This window comes from Haplochromis burtoni, unplaced genomic scaffold (genome assembly GCF_018398535.1).
Source record: "Haplochromis burtoni strain Fernald_Lab_line unplaced genomic scaffold, NCSU_Asbu1 Contig_376, whole genome shotgun sequence".
Classification (NCBI taxonomy): Eukaryota; Metazoa; Chordata; class Actinopteri; order Cichliformes; family Cichlidae; genus Haplochromis; species Haplochromis burtoni.
The window spans coordinates 125,182-135,446 of record NW_024582737.1 but is presented as its reverse complement, the minus strand read 5'-3'; the positions used below and the strand labels follow the sequence as shown (position 1 = coordinate 135,446).

Below are 10,265 nucleotides of genomic sequence, written 5' to 3'. Positions count from 1 at the left end.
CAACATACTTCAATGATGTTTCATAAGCATTTAAAATAATACTTTAACTTTAAGCAAGGTTTAAATACTCGATTACAGTGTTTGTTACAAACTAGTCTGGTTACAAAAATGTGATTTTACAAAGCCTGAAAACACAGCAGCTAGAACAGTAATTACACATTCATATTTACATTCGTTACAAATGTTTATATTTATTTTGTTGGGTTTGTGATTTTCTTTTAGATGAGTACAATCCCAACATTACTCGTAACTTAGTAGTTAGTTAGAAAAATGCTTCTCAGTTCACAAAATAGTAAATACTATTTTTAGTTTTCCTGCTACAAAATGAAAAAATGCTGTAATCTGCTGGGAATTCTGATCTTTACTTAGATATTTATTAGGTGCAGAATAAAAAGGATTATTCCCACTGTGAATAAGGGAGCAGCCTAGTAACCTTCATTAATATGCTGAAATGATGTATAAAAATGATATAGTACAAACAATGTGTCACTGGTATTTATGTGCAGTTTGAGAAATGTGAGAAATGATACAGAGATGAAAGGTATCTGTTTGTCTATCCAGACAGAGAGAGAAACAATGCTGCAGAGATGCTAAAAATCAAAAAGTGAGAGACGAAACACTCAGAGCAGCCACACGAACAATGTTTGCCAACATCTTAAAATGTACATATAGATAAGGGAAATCAGCATTTCATTAGGGAGCATGGCCCCAAACCTCTCTTGCTATTTCAGTTTTTGGACCCGAGTATTTCTAAAAGCCAGTGGTACATAAAATTAAACCAAAATACAAAACAATGAAGTCATGCAATCTTTTTTGTTCAATTCAAGTGACTTTGTACAGTTTCTGTGGTGATAATGAAGGCACAGATGATTTCAGTGAACTCAGTCAGAGGCACTTAGCACCACACAATGCTACGCACTACTGACAGGGGAGCTCTTAGCTTTTCTCGAGGATCGTCTCTCAGCACGTCTGGTAAATGTGTTTTTGTCTTTTCCAGAAATCTGGGGGGAAATTAACTTGAATGCTTTCATTTCCAACCATCCACCAAGATAATCCATTGTTTTGAACACGCAAATTTAATTGTCGACGCATCTGACAAAGATTTCATTGTTCTTTTGAAAGCAATGGTGCGGTTTTGGATTTTGGTTGTCGAGGCTTCCAAATCAAATCCTGTTAAGAATTCCTGAAAAGCGACAAGGCGTCTGTAATTACAGTCCAACTAAAAAGACCAATTAAAGTTAAAACAAAACCTACAGTTTTTATTAAACTGTAGAGTGGTTGTTCTCGGATTAGTGAAACCAACCACGAAGCCTTTTCTGTATTGGCGATATGAAGATTTTGTGCCAGTCATACACTGACTAATAACCAAAGTGTCTGTAAGCATATAAATCAAAATATTACGTTTAGATTTGCCCGTTTTGAGTTTTGAATCTTTGTCGTTTTTTGTTATCCTCTGGACATTCTTGTGATAGTGTTTGCTTTGTATGACCTCCATGATGTTGTTTATTACATCCTTGCCTTAAAAATATAATTAATCTTGCCCCTTCTCATTATAGTTCAAAAGTGCAGCTGGCAGCACGATGCAGCGGGTATATGACCAGGACTTAACAAATGGAGAGATAATTAAAAAGGGATAGATCTCCAACCAGGGCTTGTACATATAATGACCCTTCACCAAAGACATAAACAACTCTTGTTATGACTGTGCCAACAGTATCTCCAGCAGGATTGGGGTATAATTAACAGGAACATCATTAATGTTAAAATCCATTGATCTTCCAGTTTTATCGCCCACAGCTGCCTGTTCTTGTGTACCCCGTGGGCTCAAACCATTAATCTTCTGACTAAAACATAATAAAAATAGCAGCTAGAAACTCTAAAGGAAATCTACAAAAAAAAAAAAAAGAAAATTAAAAAAATCAAAGCATAAAATTACGAAAAAGTTACAGATAGGAATTTGAGAGACAAGAAAGAAGCCAGCCTCTCTGGTTTTTCATCTAACCTCAAGCCCTTGAGTTAATGTTGCTGGTTTATTTGCTTTGAATGCTTTGAGATGAGAGGCTATATATATAAGTTGGATCTCAGGTTCTTCATCCTCAAACAAAACAGTCTGGTTTATTCTGGCGCTGAGTATCCAGGTGTTCTCAGTCCTTCTGAAAGGACAAGTGGCTCCAAGTTTGGACTACATACATCTAAAATACTCAAACTTCTAAACCATAATCTCACTTTTGTTTCTTTCTTTTTTAACAACAGTTCAGATCATATTTCTCAACAGCAAATGGAGCTGAGAGAGGTCCACAGATTTGGACTCATTCACTCTCTGAAGCACAGCTTACCTCACAGGCAATCGTTTGAGAAGACCCTTTATGGAAATAGGAGAGTGGTCTGGTGGGAATAGAGTGTGAGAGACAGACACCCCCTGTAATCTTGTCTGTTGTTGAAGCCCTGTCCTCTGCCTGGTGCGAACGTGATGATATTACACGAGATGACCTGGCCGACCCTCAGTGGGCTTCTTCCATGCTATGATACTGAAAGCCTCACTTTAGACTCTGGTAGTCTAGTATAATTTAGACGTTAATAACAGACTAATGGCTGTACTGAGATATTTTCATCAAGAAGGTTTTTTTTTTACTTTAAGATTAGAGTACATCTCCAAAATTGTTCGTTTACCAAAATACAGTACGTTCTGAGATACTGCCAATGATGACAACCCGTCATTGTGTTGTTTTTTTGTGTCTCACAGATTCATCAAGGGTAAAACATTTTAACAGGGAACCGGAATATTTCAGGATCTTTTCTAATCTCTGCTGTGTAAATAAATCATTCAAATGACAATAAAAGTCGAGCCTTGATTTAGTGGGAAAGTAATAAGTCAGAAATACTACTTTATGTTGTATTGAATCGTGTGAATGCGCTATGCAACACTGTTTTGTATTCTGTGGAAGAAAAAAGATACAGTACAAAAAGTCTTGAGCTACTCCTCATTTCTTTACATTTTACAAGGAAAATGGGAATTACATGTTCTGTTTCCTGTCAAGACGATCAAAATTATGATTATTTTGTCCAGGTGTGCTTTTACTGCATTGCTTGGTGGATCAAAATCTGACTTTTCTGTAGTCATAATTCCATCAACACCACCGGCTGGAACTCATCCTTGAACCATGAGTCTCCAACAAGCAGTAGATGAAACAACAGAAGGTCGAGATGCATCTCTTGGCTCCTGTCTCCCGTCTCAGATCTTCGCTGGATTTTTTTCTGCCTTATTTGCGGTGGATGGATTAAACTGTTTTATCTTTGCCATTTTATGGCAATAAAAAAGTTGCACCATATCATGTGTTTTTGTGACAGGCTGCTTGTAACAAAGTGCCTAAAGATCCAGTTTAAGGTTGTTTTTTTTGATAAGTCATGTGTAGAAACAACAAAGGTTTATACTTTGAGTTAGGTGTCTTTTTTATGCTTGAACGATTCATAGGTCAGTGTTAAGTGGCTTAAGAAAATTCCTCTGGAAATGGACTGGACAAAAAGTGAGTGAAAAAGTAACCAAAATCCAAAGAAAACTGTGTGGAAGACCTTCAGAAAGCCTCAGGAACTATTGCTCAAGACCAATTTGAAAATGTCAAGTGAGTCTGAGTCTGTGAGGCAAACAACATCACTCAGTGAGCACAACTCCACCTGAAACGGCGAGGGCTAAACGACAACTTTGATGTTTTATGATGTTTTTGTTATAGCATGCTGACGTCAGCCTGTTATGGTTGTTACATTGTAGGACGTCATATTGAAGAATAAAAAGCGTGTTGGACAGCTCTATACGTGTCCTTTCATATTATTTATATAACTTGATGTGGTTTCTTAAATTCTTTTTTTCAAGATCAACTTTGAACAGTAGGCGCTAACAATGAAGGTCAAGATAAAATGCCTGGCCAACCTAGGTACTCATTTCCCCCAAGACCAAGTATATTGTGGGTAGAGCTGGGCGATATGAGATTTTTTCATATCACGATATGTTTTTTTCATTTCAGTCGATAACGATATCTATCACGATATAAGCCAAATAACTATATTTGTAAGATTTGCTCACAAGTAAAATGTGAAATAATCAGCAGCTTGTTTTGATTTAAGTATTTATTTCCCATAATAAGTTCAACAGGGTAGATGTACTTAAGGAACATGAGACTTTTTCAGATAAATAAAGGCAAATATTGCAAACTACACAAAAGGCAGCCGCTAAAGCGTTTAAGTTTCAAAATAGAACAAACAAAACAGACTAAATTGTCAATTCCACTTAGAAACAAAATATTAATTCTAAAAATAAATCTTAGTTTGTTTTACAGAAGAACAGACAAAACTGACTAACTTTTGTCAATATCAAATAAACTGAGAACTAAAAGGAAATTCTCAATCTCTCCTTGTTGTATAGCTTAGCTTTTCAAACAGTTTTAACAGTTACTTTAGTCTGACAAAAGCCGAATGACGAATTAGCGCTTCCAGTCAGAGACTGAGGCTACGTCCACACGTACACGGGTATTTTTGAAAACGGAGATTTTCCGTTTTCGTTTTAAAAAATAATCCCGTCCACACATAAAGGCAGAAATGAAGGAAAACGCTGCTATGAACATGCCAAAGCAGCAGGTGGCGCTAGATTCCTAACCGTGCAGAAATGTTGGCCAATCAGAAGTCTAGAAGCCTCGGTGGGAAAAAGTAAACAAAGCTGGGGCATAGAAGCAGAACCGAGTCGTATGTGTGGACGGACAGTAACTGTGTGTATATGTAAGCATTTAAACACTGCAGAGAGTAGAATTAACAGTAACAGTATTGTAGAAATTCATTTCACCGAAACAATAACGTGGCGCACAGTGTGACGCATGCAGACTTGCTTTCGGCACAATTTACAGTGCACGCTACTCTGTTTTTTGTCAGACTTGAAATAGCCGAAATACCTTCACACTACGGAACTTCTATGGCTCTTCCGTTCGACAATCTCTCCGGCATTGGAACCATCATCTGTTTTCTCTTCGGTCACGCTCGGTTGATTTTTCTAGTCGGCACACTCATTTCATTATGAAGGATATAAAAAAAACAACAACAATAGAATAATATTAAACACAGAGTGAACCCGTCTTCCTTCATTAAATAGGTTCTTTTAGATGTTAAGGAGGAATTGACTTAACCAGGCTGGCGGAGAATGAAGACAACCGTACACCTGCAGATGGGGAATCAGTGAACTTTATTGAGACAGAGACAACCTCTCAACAACAGCTCACATCAGGAGATTCCAAAGATTTGCTGTGAGGATGGGTATATATTCTCTAAAACTTACAGGGGGAAGTGCTGCACTAGCAGAAAAACAACTCCATAAAAGGAAATCTAGCCTCTTCGGCGTGTAGATATCTTGCACCTGCAGGATGAGGCGATCGCTTCTTATCGCTCTCAAGGCCAAAGTCGTGAGCACATTTTTATTACAGTTGCACAGTAACTTTAAAGCTGAACAATGTTTAAACAGATTATATTTTCTTCAAATCCCCCTTTTGACCCATCTTAAAATGGGTCAACACACAAAAATAAGTAACATTCAAAGGAACACAGAGACGTGTCGAAGCCTGGCTCGAAAAACTCCTCGGGTCTTATCATTTGTCTTTATCTGTCATTGCAGATGAGGAGAAAAGAGTCCAGGCACCACCCTGCCCAGGGGTCGGCTGCAATCAGTCTCGGTTCCAGACGAAAGCAGTAACAGCTATCCTGCACACATGGATACAACGAGTCAGCGCAACCAGGGTAGTGACACAAAATTAACAGTTCATGTAACCCAGCAACCAAAAAGCATAAGTAATGATAAAAATGTGGAGAGTACAGAGTATACTATAATAATGAGAGATATAAACGTAAAAATGTGAAAGAATAAATCAACAGTAAAATAAACCCAGAACGGTAACTGCTAAGGACATTCAAAAAGTAAATATGGTAAAACGTGAGGAAGGGGTGTGGAAAAAAGCAATTTATATCCAGTGGTCGGAGTACACATTTGCTCAGGCTTAAGTCCGGAGACCCTGAGAACATCGCTTAACCCTCACAACCCGACCAGACACAGTTCAACCAGATATATCCTTCAAGAGGAAGTGGGTGAGGGAAACAATTGATAACAAGCATAATACAAAACACCACAGAGAAACAACCATTCTAGAAGCATTTATACAAGAGAAAGACGATAATGTTCGTCATCATCACGATCAGAGTCTTCATCATCCGTTGGCGAGGAGGTGGGAAGTTGACTAGCCAATAAAGGCATCTGCAGGGCGAGATCCTTATCCTCCGGAGTGAGAGCTGTAACAATCAGTCTCTGGAAGAGGGATCGAATGCATGGAATACAACAGAACATCTTTGCCTGCCTGTCATTTCAGGGGAAAGGGCCAAGACATGTTTACTTAGCTTGTAAGTCTTCTAATAGAAGATGATGGGGCACAGAAACGTGGTCCAGTTCCCCCCACCTCGCCAAGGGCGTGTTCTAGGAGTTAAAGAGCAACAAAAAATATCAGTGACACAACTTTAAATGAGCTTTCAGCGATTAAAACTATTGCAATGTAAAATGTAAATCTTAACAACTCAAGCCAATATAAAAGCAAAATCATAAAAGATGTTAAAAATAGAAAAATAAAAATGTTTAGTTCAGTATGAAGAACACCCCCTTTTGTAACCAGCCGGCTTGTAGGTTGAGCGTTGGCTCCCTCAAGTGGTTGGTGATGCTGTTGCAGCTCCTTCTGACAGGTCCTTCTGCACCTCTCTCAAGGTTCTTCCTGGTTCGGTGGCAGCAGCGCACTGTGTGTAATGAAACCAGGTGTCACCTTTCCCTTCGAGCCTGACAGCGTGGGAGGTCCGCTCTGTTATGCGGTAAGGGCCTGTCCAGCGAGGCTCAGCCCACTTTCTCTTTGTGACTTTCAGGAGGACGTAGTCCACTCCAGGTGCAGCCTCTTTCAGCTCTTGCTGGTTTCTTTCAGCGAACCTGTGAGGAATACTGGGCAACAAAACTGCGGAGCATGTTATAATATGTCCTCGGATCGAGGTCTGAATCAGCTTCATCCGACATTAACAGGCGAGAGGAGGGGCCAGGAAAAGGCCTGCCATGCTCCAACTCAAATGGAGTGTAACCAGAGGTTTGATTTACTGAGCATCTTATGGACATTAATGCAAGAGGCAATGCCTTAACCCAATCTAATTTGGTCTGTGCACAGATTTTAGCCAATTTAGTTTTTAGAGTTTGATTCATCCTTTCCACTTTCCCCTGGGATTGGGGGTGGTAAACTGAGCCAAACTTATGTTTCAAACCTAATGCGGCTTCAACCTTCTGCAGATCGTGGTTCCTGAAATGTGAACCGTTGTCCGACCTTATGACCTCGGGAAACCCATGCTGTGGTATATAATGATTAATCAGACACTTCACCACAGTTCCACTGTTTTCACTTGCTGTCGGCCAGGCTTCTGGCCAACCTGAAAATGCATCCACAGCCACCAGCAGGTACCTGTAACCACCTACTCTGTCCACCATGTCTGTGTAATCAATGATTATTTCTTTTCCTGGACAAAATGGAATGTCATCTGGAGGAACGGCTGTGCAAGAAAAGATTTTTTTTTTTTTTTTTTCAAAAAGTACAATTTGGCTGCAAAGCCCGAGAAAAACATCTGTATATTTGCTGTAATGCTGTTCAATACTGAAACCTATTTAGATTCAATTGATTACCCAACTGTTTCCTTTACCGTACGCTACATTTTATGCTATGGACACAATACTGTTTTATACAATTTAAAACAAAATATGTCAAGGGGACTGGAATTTCCCTTGATATGTGTATTTTATGAATTAAATATCTCATAACATGTACAAAAACAAACATGACTTCTAAAATTTCTGAAACGGTCCCTTTTAACCGATTTCCCTATAAGAGTAAACTAGCTAGCAATCAACTTTAAAGATATCAAGCTCAGACTGAAGACTATATTTTGATTTTAAAAACACTTTATAGCTTCCTTATAGCTGATGTTGTCTGTTTCTCTACTGGGGTTTCCTGGTTTATTACCACTAGGCTATGCTGTGCTCCCAGGCCTCTCTCTGCTCCGGCCTTAACTCACACCCATCCAGAAAAAGATGAGTCTTCACACCTCTTCTGCAGCCTTGCCTCACTCCTCCCTTCCTATCACTCTGTTTCCCCCCTCCTGGTTTTATAGCTTAGCTCCAACACCCAGCTTTTTCCACTCGCCCTCTTCTCATCGTCATCCTTCATTTCTCTGCTTTGCCGCTCTCCTTTCTTCTCACTTTCTTCTCACTTTCTTCATTGCACTTACATATGTCTACACTTTTCTCTCTCTCCCCCTTTTTCTGGAACAGGATACCATTGACATGGGTTCCAGTTCCAGAAACATCAAGATGAAAAGGCAAGGCGTAATCTGGCACAGCAAGGTCAGAGGCGACAGAAAGCTGTTGTTTTAACTGTATAAACGCCTGTTCTGCTTCTGTAGTCCATGATAGGGGAGCAGATAGGTTTCTCATGCCTTGTTCATTTACCAAAACGCGCAGAGGGGAGGTAAGGGCAACATAGTCTGGGACATAGGTCCTGCTGTAACCAGTCAGACCCAAAAATCACAACATGTCTTTTACATTTACAGGTTTTGGATGGTGCAAAATCGAGTTCCTGTGTTAGGCGAGTGTAACGCCATTGTTGGCCTCTAAATGTAAATGAGCTCTAAATCTGGACGTGATTCCTTTGGATTCCTTTATACATGTCATGCAGTCATGATCGTCAAGCCTGTCTGAGCCATCCCGTCGGTCAGAAGAACACAGCATATGGATCAATAAATGTCCTGGCGAATCATGTGTGCTGCTCGCTTTTATAGTGAGATTTGCATATGTTGTGTAGTTATGTTTACTAGAATGGTCGTGACCTGGTGATTGGTGTGTAGAATAGTGTCATGTGAGAGTGTAAGCTTCTCGCAGTCCCTTATCATGATAGCGCAAGCTGCTACTGCTCTCAGGCAGGCCGGCATTCCCACAGGCAGCACCTTTGAGTGGGGGAGGTCAGCACTCCCTTTAATGCATTTAAAGAGGCAGTCATTTCTCTGGACCACAGTATTCGAGGAGGCTTGTCTTTTTTTACAACAGTCACGCAGAATGTGGTCATGAAAAGAACAGTCTGGTATCCACTGTCTGCAATAGTTCACCATGCCTAATAAGGACAACATTTCCTTCTGTGTAGTGGGCCGAGGGACAGAGGTCACAGCTTTGACCCTGTCTGCAGTCATGGAACGTTTTCCGTGAGACAGTGTGAATCCCAAATATTGAACATAAGTCTGACAGTACTGCATTTTCTTTGCTGATGCTTTGTGGCCAGTCTGTTGGAGGTGCTGGAGAAGCATGTGTGTAGCAGTTTGACATAGTTTTTTTTCACTTTCAGCACAGAGCAGGAGGTCATCCCGTACAGCCCTGGAGGAGTGAAGCTGTCCAGGGTAGCACGGACCACCATTGAGAAAGCAGCAGGGCTGTCTATCATGTCTTGGGGCAAAGAGTCCAAGTGTACTGCTTATTTCTATGTGTGAATGCAAATAACGGCTGTGTGTCTTCATGCACAGGTACTGAGAAAAAGGCAGAGCATAAATCCACCACGGTAAAATGTGTATGTAATGCATGTCAATATGCTGTGAACATCTGAAACGAGAGGTGGCAGAGCAATGTTGACTGCATTAATTTGCCTTAAGTCTTGTATGAAACGCCATACGCCAGGTTTGTTAGGCTTTGGCACAGGATTGACAGGAGTGTGGGCTTTATTACTCCTATAGTCAATAAATCTCCTATCATGACATCTAGGGCTGCGGCTTTTTCGGCAGAAATGGGACATTGCTTGACATATACTGGCTTGTTGTGTTTTAATAGGTGTGTGTGATAAAGTGTACAGTCAATAAATCCTATATCATTCTCATTTTTTGACCATAATGTCATATTCTGGTATTCAGCTGGCAAAACCATTGTTTGACCTTCACTTGTGTGAGCAGTTATCATGTGGTTGAATCAGTGTGAGAGAAACAAAAATGTGGGTGGTTTCGCAGTTTCCCATAAACACACCCAGTGATTAAATTTAGCTTTGCGGCCTGCGTGCTTATCTGCTTCCTTTCTGTGTCTCCCCCTGCTCATCACATCTGCACCTGCTGCTGCTGAGTTGGCTTCTCCCTCTTTCTATTCTGCCAAATTATTCCTCAGTTACCACTACTCCCCTCATTCTTTCCTT

General features: G+C 40.2%; 1 long non-coding RNA gene across 1 annotated transcript; it reads right to left on the bottom strand.

Moving 5' to 3' along the window:
* Nucleotides 1-5,207: 5,207 nt before the first annotated feature.
* LOC121815934 lies at nucleotides 5,208-10,259 on the bottom strand. The gene is made up of 2 exons (XR_006055483.1): nucleotides 7,708-10,259; nucleotides 5,208-7,317 (listed from the first exon to the last, which is right to left on the bottom strand). It is a non-coding gene; the product is annotated as an uncharacterized LOC121815934 (long non-coding RNA).
* Nucleotides 10,260-10,265: the final 6 nt, after the last annotated feature.